Source organism: Mobula hypostoma, chromosome 18, assembly GCF_963921235.1.
Source record: "Mobula hypostoma chromosome 18, sMobHyp1.1, whole genome shotgun sequence".
Taxonomy (NCBI): Eukaryota; Metazoa; Chordata; class Chondrichthyes; order Myliobatiformes; family Myliobatidae; genus Mobula; species Mobula hypostoma.
In genome coordinates this window covers 21,743,000-21,759,864 of record NC_086114.1, presented here as the reverse complement: position 1 = coordinate 21,759,864, position 16,865 = coordinate 21,743,000, and the positions used below count along the sequence as shown (strand labels likewise).

At 40.4% G+C, this 16,865-nt stretch overlaps 1 protein-coding gene across 3 annotated transcripts in view; it reads right to left on the bottom strand.

Moving 5' to 3' along the window:
- Positions 1–16,865, bottom strand: part of micu1 (mitochondrial calcium uptake 1) — a 136,397-nt gene that overhangs the window by 103,516 nt on the left and 16,016 nt on the right. For 2 of the 3 annotated variants that reach the window (XM_063070560.1, XM_063070562.1), the window contains exons 1-2: positions 15,678–15,791; positions 8,483–8,563 (exon numbers count right to left, since the gene is read on the bottom strand). The gene's annotated coding sequence lies outside the window, so the exon portion shown is untranslated. Of the gene's footprint in view, positions 1–8,482; positions 8,564–15,677; positions 15,792–16,865 lie in introns of those variants that run through there. The other variant, XM_063070561.1, reaches the window with a different exon arrangement.

Below are 16,865 nucleotides of genomic sequence, written 5' to 3'. Positions count from 1 at the left end.
ATGCCCATCCACAGAAAAATAGTGAACAACATCGAAAAGAAATTAGGTGATCAAATGATGCTTTGGGTTCTTATTGAGTACAATATCTCTTACTCGGTGCCATGAACTATCTACCTTTTCCCTCTTTTATACAGAATACTGTTGGATTTACTCAGTAAGTTTGTGAGAACATTTCTACATGCTGGATTGGATATCACAACTATTTACAAGGATAACATTTATTCTGTACGTTGCACATTGAGACCTCCTATAAGCATGAAAAGACTTACAAGAATTTCATTACTTTCTGTTTGGAAATTATCGAACTTGGAAAACGTGGACCTGTCTTGTAGGTAGCAGCTTGTTTCCACCACCAAATACAAAGTGAACAATGAATAAGAAATGCTAATGTGAACACCAGGATTCATAAACTTCAGATGTTTTTCAGACATCAGATGCATGCTCAAATTAATGCCAACTTCTTCAGCAGAGGTAAAGCAACATCATGCACCTCCATGAGTTTTTTGCTACATCAAGATAAGTGAGACATTCTCTTATGAGAAATTATATCCTAAAATCAATGCCTTCCCTTTCACAAAATATCTGACTAGATTGTAAAAAAAAAAGGATAATTCGAAAATTAGTTTTAAGCATTCATGCTAATGACAATGGGTTAAATTTTGAAATCTTGGCAAGAATTTTGATTCCTGGATAATTTAAAATCAATAATTAACAAGGCCTCTGATCTAACAACCTAAATGCAATCCCATTATACATTTCTTCAGTATAAATACAGTATAAATATTCTGGCAGTCATTCTCCAAAGTCAATTTGAAATTTTCTGTTTATCTATAAACTTTAACTGAGTTTAAAGTATTTTATCATTATCTATTTTACTTACTCCCGAGCTTCTCCAAAACCCTGTCTGCAACTTCAAATGGGCAAGGCTTAGAAATAGATCTAACAGTATATTCCTTCCAAATACTGTCACTTCAACAATATTATATATATTGTTAACTCAAAAGTGGAACTTGAAATGAAACAAGGATATAATAGTGTACCTTTGCATTTTTCACTGTAATAGAAACAAAACTTTAAACATATAGGGCAGCTAGCGTGACACTGCTACAGCTTGAGGCGTTGGAGTTTGGAGTTTAATTCCAGTTTGTCTATAAGGAGTTTGGACTTTCAAACTATTATGATTATTGTGATAAAGGGATGGTGGCAGTAAGATTAATCACAAATAAAATGAAAAATAATACATGACTTTCTTTTTACTCAGGTGCAATCAATCTCTGGAAAATGTTATCCTTGGTCACTTCTCCAGTTTCTTACAAAATTAGTTTGCCCGAGATCTTGGCTATTGTTCTCCTCTCAAAACTGTCCCCCTCTCCAATTTTATATCCCCATAGGAAGAGCTCAGCTTCCAACTCATTGCAAGCAGAGAATCCCTGGAGGGAATAAAGGCCCATTAGCTCATTTGAAATCATTTTGCTAACTCTCAGTCTAACTTCAAAAGACAACCATCCAAACCAACAATTTAACCACAATTTTGGCTCAACTTTCTTTTGATTGCTAGTGCACTATCCATTTAAGTATTTATAGCTTCAATAATAGAGTTAGTTATGTAACAGACCTATAACATGAGTAATTATGAACAATTCTTAACTTCCCAAGGTGTCAAGTGTAGAAATCAAATTTCAATTAATTACAATATTAAAACTAGAGAACGTACCACGCAGAGAGAAAGCAAATTGAATGAGAACACTTTTGAGGACTTGGTTGGCTAACCAATGTAAGCTGCATAATAGGTCTTAAATTTCAGTAATTAAATACTTAATACCACTTGGAGATACTCTGCTCTCCCTTTATGCTGATTACTTTTATAAAGATAAACTGAAGAGCATTTTCTTGTACAGACATGGGATGAGATCTAAAAGTCCTTGAAAATATTTTTGTACATGCAAACATTTTAATGGACATTATCCAACAAGCAAGTTGAAGAGAATAACTTGTTTATTCAAATCAACATTAAACACTCAATATTCTATTCTTCTCAAACTGCAATCATTAATATGCCAGAAATGATACCATAGCATATTGTAGAAAATTTGGACAGTTTAATATTGTGGCAATTTACCTATAATTCTCAATAGCTCTGTAGTGCTGTCTCAAAATACAGAATGAGCTCAGTAAACCTCTGTGGAGGATAAAAACCAAAGGGGAGGTACACTGAGTGGCCACTTTATTAGGGACAAATATCTAATCAGCCAAACATGTGGCAGCAACTTAATATATAGAAGCATGCAGATATGGTAAAGGGGTTCAGTTGTTGTTCAGCCCAAACATGAGAATTGGGAAGAAATGTGATCTAAGTGACTTTGACCATAGTATGATTGTTGGTGCCAGACAGGATAGTTTGAGTATCTCAGAACCTGCTGATTTCCTGTGATTTTCACAAGCAACAGTCTCTGGAGTTTACAAGTGCAAAAAACAAGACACATCCAGACAGTGGCAGTTCTGTGTGCGAAAACACCATGTTAATGAGAAGAGTCAATTGAGAATAGCCAGACTGGTTCAAGATCACAGGAAGGTAACAGGAATTTAAATAATCATGTGTTACGATAGTGGTGTGCAGAAGAGCATCTCTGAATGCATAACAGGTCAAACCTTGAAGAGGATGGGCTATAGCTGCAGAAGACAACAAGCATACACTCAGTGGCTTCTGGAGGTAGCTAACAAAGTGGCCACTGAATGTAAATTGAATATACAGATCAAACAATGTAGCCATCGTGCTGTATCTCTTAAGGGGCATAGATGTGGAAAGGTACAGGTCTAAGTTCTCCATTCCTGGAGAAAGACAAGAACAAAGTAATGTTCAGAGTGAGGAAAAAAATAAAAATAAAAATCTATGAGAAAGGACTTCCTCTAGCATAAGGTTCCTGGGCAAATTGAATACTAAATACAGTGCAAGTAATTTCCTGAGATTAATGTTGCCTGAATATTCCTACCCAAGATAAATTTGCTTGTATTCTATAATTACATCTCATATATCAGCAATCAACATCAAAATCTTGAAAATATATTACATTGTTTTAGAAATAAATTGTAGAGATAATAGATTTTAAATTACTCAGCACAGAAGGCAATTCCGCAATGATATGCCAGAAAAATACTGCCACAACTAATTATATACAATAATTATGGTGTTAGATTATGTCCAAATAAGAGCATAGATAGCATCCTTCAAAGGAAAAAAGAATTTAGGCTGCCATTGCCATTGTTTGGCAAATCTCAATTATACTAATAGATTTGTATTCAGCAAAAAAAAGTTTTACTTTCCTCATGTTGCCTTGTACAACATTTTGTTAAATGCATTATCTTAATTATTACCAGTTGTCAATAACTAACCAAAGTATCTATTGTTATGCATTCCTCATATCCAAACAGAGAGAGAAGTGTGGCATAAACACAAGAAATTCTGCAGGTGCTGAAGATCCAGAACAACCCGCAAAATGCTGAAGGGACTCAGCAGGTTAGGCATCTTCTATACAGGAGAATAAACAGTCAATGTTTCAAGCTGTAGGACTGGAAAGAAAAGGGGCAGAGGCCAGAATAAAAAGGCGAGGAGAGGGGAGCTGACAGGTGATGGGTGGGACCAGGAGAGGGATAAGGTGGGTGGTTGGGGAGCAAGGACAAAGTACAAAGCTAGAGGTGATAGGTGAAAGGAGTAAAGAGCTGAAGGAGGAATCTAATAGATGACATTAGACCGTGGAGGAAAAGGAAGGAGGGGAACCAGAAGGAGGTGATGGGCAGGTGATGAGAAGAGAAGGGGTAACCAGAATGAAGAAAAGGAAAATAGAGGACACAGGGAGGAGAAATTACTGGAAGTTTGAGAAATTAATGCTCATGCCATCAGGTTGGAGGCTACCCAGATGAAATTTGGGATGTTGCTCCTCAAGCCTGAGTTTGGTCTTACTGTAACAATAGAGGAGGCCACGTCAGAATGGGAATTTGAAATCAAATTGAAGTGGTTAGCCACTGGAAGATCCTGCCCTTACGTAGACAGAGTGAAGGCGCTCAAAGTGGTTTCCCCAATCTGCATCACTTACTTACTGCTCATTACGCCACTAGCATTTTGGGCAGCAATGAAGGTCCTCCATCTCTAGCTGTGTTCAGGGCTTCTTTTGTCATGTCCGTAGCTCCCTCTCAATTTTCACTAGTGCTAAGTCCCAGGTGAATAATCAGAAATATCATCACACTCTGAAGTACAGAAGGATTCTGCATTGCTGTTTCCGTAACAATTTTATTTTACTAGTCAGAGTTGTTAGCCCTGAACTGAACCTCCAAACCTGCAGGACCAGTGAATCACTCTTAGTCTGGCCTCTACCCTTTGACCTGCTTTGCATGGATGACCCAAGCAGGAGCCAAAGCATGAAGCTCTGCTCTCTGGGTCACTGAGGCATGCAAGCCTAAAAACTACAACTAGATTGTGGTCCTCTTGAAAACAATCTACATCAAGTCTCACCAAAGTACAGGAGGCCTCACTGGGAGCACCAGTGACTCCAACAGACTCACAATTGAAGTGTCACCTCCCCTGGAAGGACTGTTTGGGACCCTGACTGGTGGTGAGCAAGGAGGTGTAGCACATGTCAGGTTTGCCAGGAGGGAGATCTGCGAGAAGAGACGGGTGGACAAGGGAGTCATGTTGAGAGTGAGCCCTACAGAAAGCATGGGGGGGGGGGGAAGAGATGGTGGAGTGGGAGAGAAAGATGAGCTCAGTGGTAGGACCCCATTGGATATTTCAGAAGTTTAGGAGAATAATGTGCTGGATACAGTGGTAGGTAAGGATAAGGGGAATCCTATCCCTATGATGGTGGGAGGATGGGATGAGGGCAGTGTACAGGAAATGGTGGAATGGAAGTGTACAGGGATTAGATGTCCCTAAAAATAAAAATAAGAAAAACTCAGCCAGTGAACTTAAAGTGATTGAAGTGGCATAGAACATGTGAAGTGTCACAGATGCAGGTAGGAAAGGACTAAACCAAGGAAGACAAAGTGCAGTCAAGGTATGTGGATAGAAACAATAAGCTACTGAGACAGTCAGGTTTGTGGATCTAGGTAGGAAATACAAAGGAAGAGTGTAGGTCAAGGTTGGCGGTAGTGGAAAGGATATCGCCAGAATAGATTTTATTTATTTAGAGATACAGTTTGGAAAAAGCCCATCTGGCCCAATGAGCCATACTGCCCTGCAACTCGCTTATTTAAATTTACCCTAATCACAGGACAATTCACAATGACCAATTAACCTACTAACCAGTATGCTTCCGGACTATGAGAGGAAACTGGAATACCCAGAGGAAACTCACCGGTAGGATGAACAAACTTCCTGCAGGGGATGCTGGAAATGAACTCTGAACTCCAACACCCTGAGCTATAATAGTGTCATGCTTACTGCTACACTACTGTGGCACTCTATGAGATTGGTGACGATATAACAGACAAATGCTCTTAGAGGGGTCCTGTGCAAGATATAAGTAAGTGGAGATGTTTAATAGCTGCCATCTGGCCTCAGCAAAGTAGAGCTCAGTCAGCTGGACTACAACAACACCGCCCCCCCCCCACCCCCTCATCAGGGAGCTTGATGATGAGGGTGGGATTAGTGCAGAGAGAAGAGAGGGCATGCATTCAAAAGGGGTAAGGTTAAGAGAAAGTAGTAAAGTTGAGATGGATGAGACCCAGAACAGGCAGAGGGAGGTGGAGGAATGAGGATGGGAAAAGGGGTCAGTGGTGGTGGGTGGGGAGCCCTTGTTGGAGATGGACACATCGGAAGAAGAGCTCGGTATCATGGCAGGCACAGAACACATTGGAGTATGGGCGCAGGAGGACAAAGTTAAGGCTCCTGCTGATGACACAATGCTCTGCCTGAGAGAGAGGAAAGTTGGTGAGGATGGTGAAGACATAACAGGGGTTGTCACAGGAGTATTCCAACATCGGGCAATTCTACAGCATTTTATAAATTAAAATAATAGCAATAATAATCAGGGCAATGATATCCACTCCAGCAAACTGATTTACCTACTTGGTAACATTACTTAACAAGTTAACAAGAGCGCAATCTCATCGTCTTTCCTTATGATCTTTTATTAAGAGTTCAGTATACCTCCATGTTAGAGGGGCTACATTCCAAGGAAACTGTGATTAGATGGGGGCAAAGTTAGAATAAGAGAGATAATATAGCATTGAGGATACCATTCCATAGTATAGAGGATAGTATTGCAATTTACTATAACATGAACATATGCAAAAATTGATAAATTATTGTCTCTCTTACATTTTACATTTGCTTTACTCACATAAAATCTATAAGGGTGTAATTCTATTACCCAAATGCCTTAACAGAGGGTACACTGTAGTCTAAATTATCTGAGGACTCAGGTACTTGCTGTGAAACTAAACTATAATATCATGCAGTGTACAGAATTGAAATGATGCAGTAAGAAATTACAGCAAATATATTGCACATTATAGCTCACAGCAAGTTTCAAGTAACTATCTTCAACACATTGGTAGCACAAATAATGCTTTTAGAAAGCCATAGAAAACTACAGCATAGAAACAGGCCTTTTGGCCCTTCTTGGCTGTGCTAAACTATTTTCTGCCTAGTCCCACTGACCTGCACACGGACCATATCCCTCCACACACCTCCCATCCATGTATCTGTCCAATTTATTCTTAATTGTTAAAAAAGAACCCACATTTAACACCTCGTCTGGCAGTTCATTCCATACTCCCACGACTCTCTGTGTGAAGAAGCCCCCCCAATGTTCCCTTTAAACTTACCCCCCTCACCCTTAACTCATGTCCTCTGATTTGTTTCTCCCCTTGCCTCAGTGGAAAAAGTCTGCTTGCATTCACTCTATCTATACCCATCATAATTTTATATACCTCTATCAAATCTCCCCTCATTCTTCTACGCTCCAGGGAATAAAGTCCTAACCTTTCTCTGTAACTGAGTTTCTCAAGTCCTGGCAACATCCTTGTCAACATTCTCTGCACTCTTTCAACCTTATTAATATCCTTCCAACATCCACTGCCTTCCCTTCATCCACTTTCCAGGTAACCTCCTTAAAAAACTCCAACAGATTGGTCAAACATGACCTACCACGCACAAAGCCATGTTGACTCTCCCTAATAAGTCCCTGTCTATCCAAATGCTTGTAGATTCTGTCTCTTAGTACTCCCCACTACCAACGTCAAACTTACCGGCCTATAATTTCCCGGATTACTTTTCGATCCTTTTTTAAACAATAGAACAACATGAGCTACTCTCCAATCCTCCAGTACCTCATCCGTAGACACTGACATTTTAAATATACCTGCCAGGGCCCCTGCAATTTCAACACTACTCTCCTTCAAGATCCGAGGGAACACCCTGTCAGGTCCTTTCATTCAAGGTCAACAGTGTTCAACACCACTGCACATCTATCACTACAATTAGGAAAGTGCAGAAAGTTATAAATAATTTTAATGAATCTGAGAAGAAATTCAGCTGTCAAAAAATAATCAACTGCCTAAAAGCTTTAATAACTTGATAAAATATTTTGGTTGCAAATAAGCAGACACAACAGTGTTACACCAGGGTTTTCAAGTGACACAGAAACAAGTTAGCTTATGAAAGTCAACCTGATCTCAAGATTCAACAGCAATCTCAGTGCTCTAAAATAATTAAAATTACTCCAATTTTTATTTTGAAAAACATTGGAAAGGAAAGGGATAATGAAAGTACCTTAGTCCTGTTGACAAAATTATGACATAGATCAGAAAATGGGGATATGTCATTGTTGAGTTCAGTCTTAAAACTGCAGGAATGAGGAACGCCAGAACTATTTATATTTGTATCTTTCAAAAATTCAGAGGCTGTTTTTGATGCCTTAAAAAGAAATACTAAGAGGGGACATTGAGCTTCTATAACAAGACTCTATTAACTGTACACATTCATTAACTTGTACAATTCTACAAGATCTGGTAAAAGTGATTTTCATATTACAGAAAAACATACAATAGTCAGAGGGAAAAAAATGGAATTATTCTACACTGAAAGATCACTAAGATTAGGATCCAGCTTTTGAACAAGACGTTTTCAGGTACAGGTCTATAATGCACAATATTTGTGGCATGAAGAAATCTGTATTAATATTCTGCATTAAATATAAATGCTTGCTTTTGATCCTTTTGGCTTTATATTAATAGTTTATAACGTGAACACAAATCTTCTAGATAACCTAAATCAGATGGCATATTACTCTAAGCACTTAACGGTGACGAAAATAGTGGTTGGTCTCCTGGCCAGCCCCCAAAATGCAATACCAATCATTCCTTTTTACCAAATAAACTAGTTTCATCAACTGAGACCCTCATCTCTTCATTGCACAACATGAATTTCACATGCATATACTAGAATAAATTGACTGAATGTACAGCAAAAGGACAAGACACATACCTCCAGGGTCACTTTGTTTCCCAATAGATGGCAAATTTCTGCTTACTCCTGGAATGTAGCTACGACCATTCAGATCACAATCTACAAGTAGAAATAAGACAATTTTAACAAAAGCTCGAGTGCATTGTACATGTACAAGTGAATGAAGCACCATTTCAGGCAAAGTTTTCCTCAGAATTAACACCACAAAAAAGATTCAACGCCTAGGGCTTATCGTAAGATTTAGCAAATAAACCTGCAAATTTCAAGAAATGCTCCATGTGGTACATAACATTTTGTGGAGTGTGGGGTGCTTGTAGACTCAGAACAGCGGGAAAAGGAAAATAAATACTTATACAGAGAGCTTTCCAGCTTGTGTGGGGTAATATAAACAAAATTTGATCTGAGTATGAAAAACTAAAAAAGATTTTGAATATGAATTTAAAATACAAGGTGATGTTTCATATGAAAAATAAGTCCATTTTGTCATCTTTTGGTACATTTTCTACTAAATGCAATTTGTTGCAGTTGTACAAATTCAATTTAAGTCATTGGAATATCTGATAACTATTTGATGTATGAGATGTAATTAGTAGGAAATATCTGTAAATAGAATAGCCTGAAAATTGACTTTGAGAGCATGGATTTAGAACACAAACCAGAACTGCACAGGAACAGGCCCCATGGCATCATGTAGATGGTGGGCCAGAGTAAACTAATTTTCTTCTGCCTGTGCATGATCCCTATTATTCCATTCCCTGCATAAGATCATAAGACACAGGAGCAGAATTAGGGCATTTGGCTTATTGGCTCTGCTCCACCATTCCATTATGGTTGATTTTTTTTTTAATCCCACTCAGTCCTATTCTCCTGCCTACTCCACATAACTTTTAATGCCCTTACTAATCATGAAACTATCAAACTCTTTAAATATATCCAATGACTTGGCCTCCGGTCATATATGGCAATGAATTCCACAAATTCACCACCCTCTAGCTAAAGAAACTCTTCCTCACCTCTGTCCTAAAAGGTTGTCCTTCTATTATGAGGCTATACCCTCTGATCACAGACTCACCTAATAAAGGAAACATCCACTCCATGTCCACTCTATTTGATAGGTTTCAATGAGATTCATCCCATCCCCGTTCTTCTAAACTCCAGTCAGTACAGACCCAGAGCCATCAAACGCTCCACATATGTTAACCCAAGCAAAAGAAAATCTGCAGATGCTGAAGCAACACACACAAAATGAAGGAGGAACTCAGCAGGCCAGGCAGCACCTATGGAAGAGAGTATAGCTGATGTTCAGGCTGAGACCCTTTATCAGTACTGGAGGAAAAAAAAGATGAAAAGTCAGAGTTTGGGGGTGGGGTGGGCTGAGGGGGTGAAGAAAAGAGCTGGGAAGTTGATTGGTGAAAAAGATACAGGCCTGGATAATGGGGAATCTGACAGGAGAGGATGGAAGGCCATGGAAGAAAGACAAGGGGGAGGAGCACCAGAGGGAGGTGATGGGCAGGTAAGGAAATAAGGTGAGAGGGGGAAAAGAGAATCCAGAATGGAGGGGGGGGGGCTTACCGGAAGTTCGAGAAATCGATGTTCATGCCATCAGGTTGGAGGCTACCTAAATGGGATACAAAGTGTTGCTCCTTCAACCCAGGTGTGGCCTCATCGCAACAGTAGAGGAGGCCATGGATTAACATGTCAGAATGGGAATGGAAAGTGGAATTAAAATGGGTGGCCACTGGGAGATTCTGTGTTTTCTGGCAGATGGAGCATAACCCTTTCATTCCTGGAATCATTCTTGTGAATCTCCTCTTGGATAATGTCAGTACATCCCAAAACTGCTGATAAACAAGTGCAGTCTAACCAATGCCTTAATAAGCCTCAGCATTACATTCTTGCTTTTAAATTATAGTCCTTTCAAAATCAATGCTAACATTGCATTTGCATTCCTTGCCACAGACTGATCTTGCAAGTTAACCTTTAGGGAATCCTGCACATCCCTTTGCCCTTCTGATGGCTGAATTTGCTAAATGTTTAGAAAATAGTCTGCACCTATATTCCTTCTAGCAAAGTGCATGACCATACATTTCCCTACACTGTATTCTGCCACTTCTTTGCCCCATTCTCCTAATACAGGTGTCCTCCACTTTTCGAACATTCGCTTTACGAAACCTCACTGTTATGAAAGACCTACATTAGTACCCTGTTTTCACTTTCAGAAGGTGTTTTCACTGTTACAAAAAAAAAGCAGCGCACGATAAAAAATTCAGTGCGTGAAAAAATCAGCGCGCGCCCCGAGCAGCTGCTCTCCCCCGGATTCAGAACGGCATTGCTTTAACACGTGCCTGTGAGCAGCTGTTTGCAAGATGAGTTCTATGGTGTCAGAAAAGCCTAAAAGAGCTCGTAAGGGTGTTACACTTAGCGTAAAACTAGACATAATTAAGCGTTACGATCGTGGTGAACGAAGCAAGGACAAAGTGAGTTTGGCTTGTGTAAGCTGACGAACATGATGTTGAAGAGGTTTTGGCCTCCCATGACCAAGAACTGATAGATGAAGAGCTGATGCAATTGGAAGAGGAAAGGATAGCGATTGAAACCGAATGCAGTAGCGAAAGTGAAGCAACTACATGAGATTTTCACTGCAATGATAAAGTACAACTTTAATTTTGAAAGGGTACGTAGGTTTAGGGGATATTTGCAAGATGGTTTGAGTCCTTACAACGAACTGTGTGATAGAAAAATGCGTGAGGCTAAGCAGTCAAGCAAGCCTTCCACATTAGCCACAGCAGACGATGAACCTCGACCTTCGACATCGAGGCAGGCAGACAAAGAAAAAGATGTCCTGCCTGCCCTGATGGAAACAGACGACAAGATGACACTCCAGTGTCCCACCACCCCAACACCCAGGCCGTGGACAGATACTGTACCAACTCACGGAGAATGCAGCAGTAGCCAGGAGGCACATAACACGTCTTTAAGAAAAAAGCCGAAATAAACATGCTAATTATTAGGCGCCGCCCCACACGTAAATGTCGGCCCAGATCAAAGGCGATGCAATCGGCACTGATCTGGGCCGACAATTACGTGCCAGGCAGCACCTAATTAATTAGCATGTTTGTTTCGGCTTTTTTCTTAAAGATGTGCTGGATGCCTCCCGGCTACCGCTGGACCCCTGCATGCTTTGCGGCAATATATCGCTCGGCGGCCCAGAGGGTGGGGGCCACTGCACCAACTAACCTGCGATGACTCAGTCTAACACACCATCATCAGTGTGCTCGGCGCTGTTTTCCCAATTCCTGTAAGTGATACTACACTGTACATACATTATTTCTACTTTATATCGGCTGTGTATTTTATTTGGTATGATTTGGCAGCTTCATAGCTTAAAGGTTACTGGAGAGCACTTGCGCCATGTTTTTGCCAACAGCGCTTGCTTGAGATTTTCTGCCGACGGCGCTTGCATGAGATTTGCGCTACGGAGAACAGTGCAGTAATAATTGCAGAAAAGTATTTCTACTTTATATAGGCTGTGTACTTATCATATCATTCCTGCTTTTATTATGTGTCACTGTTATTTTAGGTTTTGTGTGTTATTTGGCATGATTTGGTAGGTTATTTTTGGGTCTGCAAATGCTCACAAAATTTTCCCATATAAATAAATGGTAATTGCTTCTTCGCTTTACGACATTTCAGCTTACGAACCGTTTCATAGGAATGCCCTACCTTCGGATGGCGGGGGAAACCTGTATGTACAAATCCTTCTGCAGACTCCCCGCTTCCTCAACACTAACTGCCCCTCTATCAATAATCGATCTAGTGCTTTCCTGGTATATATGATAAATAAACTCTTCTCGGGCTGCCAGCTGAGTACAGGTATCGAAACTTGTATGATACCTGCACCCAGCTGGAAACCCGAGAAGAGTTTACCCTGTCTTTGTATTGGCTGTAACTTAACCACAAAATTATTTATCTGACATCCTCTTAAACACCACTGTCATATCTGTTTCTACCACCTGTTCCAGGCACCAATCCCCCTGCACATCTCCTTTAAACTCCCCCTTCCTCCCTGAACTTCTAATAATAAAATCTCATTGTCAGAACAATTTTGATGCATCTGCATACTTTTAATCATCCTTATCCAATTTTAAGGCATTATAAAATGGCTATTTTCCCCTTTAAATACTTCATAGTGCTGATAATTATACCAAAGTGTTCTTTCATTATGAAATGACTGCTTTATGTTTAGAAGCACTCAGAAATATACTTCAGTTGAATAGAGAAAGATCTCCCCCCCCCAATAGTACTACAGCTTAGTATTAATCTTTGAAATAATTGTACATATTCATTGACTTTAATGGAGCAAATTGTCCGAAAGCACTTTGCAATATTGTTATTTAACCACACCAAGGCACATTAGTAAATATTTGAATAGACTAACAGTAATGGGTGGTGACAGGTTTTAAGGGGCATTTTAAAAGCAGAAATTGAACGGCATAACTGTGCATGAAAATGCAAGACTGCCTGCTTTACATCCCAGACCTTTCTGGCAAAGGAACTTCTGCTAAGGAGATGAGTAACAGTCTCATGTCCAGTGCAGAGAGACTGATATGACAGTTGATGGGGGGAGGGGGGTTTAATCCCAAAGTTTTGGTGCTTTTTGCTTTGGTGATGAGACACTCTGCCACCAGGGGACCATCTCATTAGATCCACCATCTCTTTCTTGCTACAGGATTCTGATGATATTTTGTGTAGACCAGTGCCTAAATAATTTGTGTCCTTTGATGTTCTGGATAAAGAGGACAGATGATGTGAGATAGTCAAAGACAACATGGCAAGAACTATCTTTTGCGACACTGGGGGCAGAGGGAGAACCACAATGCAAAGAGTGAGTTTTGATATTTGCATACCAGAAGTTTGCCCACAGCTTGATGCAACCTCTCACAAAGGTATCCAACTGGCATATTCACTCTTTTTCTGGAGACATACACCTCAAGATTCTGTACTCTCCTCCATTTCTGAGCTTCAGATGGACTGATAAGATCTTGGGAGATTGCTATATTGCAGTTGAAGAGTAAGGGATACACCTACATCAAGTACAACAACTCCAAAAGCATCTCATAAAGTTGTCTACCATGACTGACTGTAAGCACAGCTGCCAATATATTAATTCTTTAACTCTACGCATCACCCAGGTCCTGGTGCATGCCCTAGCTCCTCCAGCACTGTTGTGTAATTGGAGAATGAAGAATCTGCCTGAGAACATGGCCTCATTTAACAACACGGTCGGTCACCAATTTCTAACTTCCTTCCTCTCCTACTTCTGCTCGTAGATAAGATGGGTGATATCATTCCTCATGCAAACTGACATGTTACCAGTTATGGTTCTGTACATTTCCAGCAGATCTTGGCTGATCTGGCTTAATGGATTGAAATACAGCTCAAACGGCAAATTGTTGCTCTCATTTTATTTGCCTCATTGAATGGGCCAACCATGGCAGTTCACCCAAGGCCAATGATTGGTCCAGACTCTCTGACCAGTTATCATCAAAATTATCTGAGATAGGGGATGGGAACTTCTGGGAGGCAATATTGCTTTTAGTTTACATTGTTTAGCACAGAAATATTTGCATAACCTCAATATACTTGGGTATAAGGGTACTGAGTATCCCTCTTCATTAATGCTGCCGATCATTAAGTTCCCCATGAACCCTGGAAGTAGTATTAGCATATCTCATTCTACTCCACAAAACGCTGAATTAGAAGATTGTCTTGGAGGATCCTGGGGAAAAGAGTGAGGCTTGCTGACTCTTTGCCTCTTGGAAGGCCTCACAACACCTCCTCCCCCCCCCCCAGTAAATTCAACAGTATATTCTAGTTTTCTGCAGTTTGGTAATAATATGGGATATGGTGATATAATGAATATATGGAGTTAGCTCATAGATTCTCCATGAACTTTGTGAATGGTCTACTGGGTTAAAGGGTCAATCAGCTTATAGACATAAGTAGGAAGAGTAAACCAAGCTAATTGTCCCAATGTCAACTCAAGATAATGTGTATAATTGATTGCACAGAAATATCCATTCTCTCTCTCTCTGGAAGGAAGGAAAATAGGATGAATCTTAACAGGAAAAAGCATTACTTTAAGATTGAAGCAATCTGCAAATGATCAATGAAAATAATTATGGTTTCCTCTGCTATGGACCAAGATCATTCTCAAAAATATGGTACTAAAAGAAACTTATTTAAAAGTATTTCCATTTACACATCTGCAAGCATTAATATCTGAACTGGTGAATAGTTTTGACTTTGAACATACAAAACGTACAATCCTTTTAACAATTTTCACAATTATGAGAGGTCTCGAGTGTTATGAACATCACATTATGTTTCACATTGCAAACAAAGGTAAACTAAACCAATGTAATTTAACTTTTATTTTACTGTAACCATACTACTGGTTAAGTCTTAAAGATTCAAGACTGTTTATTTCATATTTCAGGACAGAAAAGTGTAAAAGAGCATGAAATGATCGTTACTCCAGATCAGTACCAAATTCCTTATTACTTCGGACAACCTATGCTCTGCACCCTCCAGATTTATGAAAATAATTTGTAACAACTGAGGTCAGTCCTTCTAACTGCAGATCAGTTCTGAACATCCAAGTCAAAAGCAAATTACTGTAGATGAAGGAACACTAAAAACAGGAAATATTCAAGAGGCCAAACAACACGATCTGTTGACTATACCCTCTATAAAATCTTTCCCTGCCTTCCCTGTTTTGTAATAACGCTTATTTATTCCATCTCAGTAGTTTTATACTCCTTCAAAAGTCTCCTCCATTTCTGTGGCTGCATTGTCGTTCAGAATTCTCATTGCACGATATAATTCAGCGATATCAGAGCTATTGGGTTAGAGACAACTCCAAAACACAAAATATTCTGCAGATGCTGGGGTCAAAGCAACACTCACAACACGCTGGAGGAACTCAGCAGGTCGGGCAGCATCCGCGGAAACGATTAGTCGACGTTTCGGGCCGGAACCCTTCGTTAGGATCCAATCCCACCGTCGACGTAACTGGCAGTTACCCAGCCCCCAGACTCCTTTACAACACAAGGAAGAGGACATAGATCGACAGCTCCGTCCGTCCGCCCGCCCGCCAGGAGCGACAGCCCGCTCACTCTACAAAATATAGCACCCCATGCTGTTCCCTTACCGTCCACTCATCGATTCATTTCCTCACAGCAACCACAATCACCATCTTCTACTCTCCGGCGACTCCGCACTTCTCTCGGACTCGCCACGCAACGTCACCCACGCCCCGTCCCTTCCGTCATCACGTAGACGTGTCTGCAGGTGCGGGCGGGCAGGCTCCGCCCATGGGCCGCGCGGGAGGGCGAGGGAGTGGTGAGAAGAGGCGTGATCTTTCGCCAATGTTCGCCAACCGTGCGCCGTGAGCAGTCTCCAACAAATCTTTAATTATTCAATTGCTATTTTGAAATATTGCAGCATTTTACGTGAGCAAAATCAATTAGTACATAGAGCTCCTGTGTTGTAGTGAAATCATGAAATTCATTGCCACAGAGGGCTGTGGAGGTCAAGTCACTGGGTATATTTAAAGCAGAGGTTAATAAGTTCATGATTAGTTCAGACATCAAAGGTTATGGGGAGGAGGCGGGAGAATGAGACTGAGAAGGAAAAGAAATAGCCGAGCAGACTCAAATGGCCTAATTTTGATGTAATGCCTTGTAGAAACTGGCCCTTTGGCCCAACTCTGCCATGTTGGCCAATTTGCCTAGTATAGTTAATCCCATTGCCTGCATTTGGCCTATGTCTTTCTCACCTTTCCAATCGAATGACTTTAAAATATTTAAATGTTAATTATGTCAAGGGTGGGGTGCAGTATTCTTTATTCTCATAATCCTGTACCTCCCTAAACTCACCAGGGTTCATCATGCAATAAGAATTCCTTAATGTAGACCATAGAAATGGAAAAGACTTATAAAAGGTCAAGTATAACACTGCAGCTGATGGAATAAATAAGGGTTAATAAGACAAATACCCATATCTTCAGAATGAAAACATTGTCCCTCAGCTCTGCTTTAAATCTTTCCCTTCTCATCTTAAACTATCCAATCTCGTTTTTGACTTCCCTGCTCTGGGAGAAAGACTGTTGACATCCTTGTTATTTATGCCCCTGTAAGATCATAGAGTCAGAGAACAGCACAGCACAGACACAGGCCCTTTGGCCCATCGAGTCTCTGCCAAACCATTAATCTGTCTAGTCCCATCGAACTGCACACAGACCATAGTCCTCGATACCCTTCCTATCCATGTACCTATCCAAATTTCTCTTAAATATTGACATTGAACCTGCATCTACCACTTGTGCTGGCAGCTCATT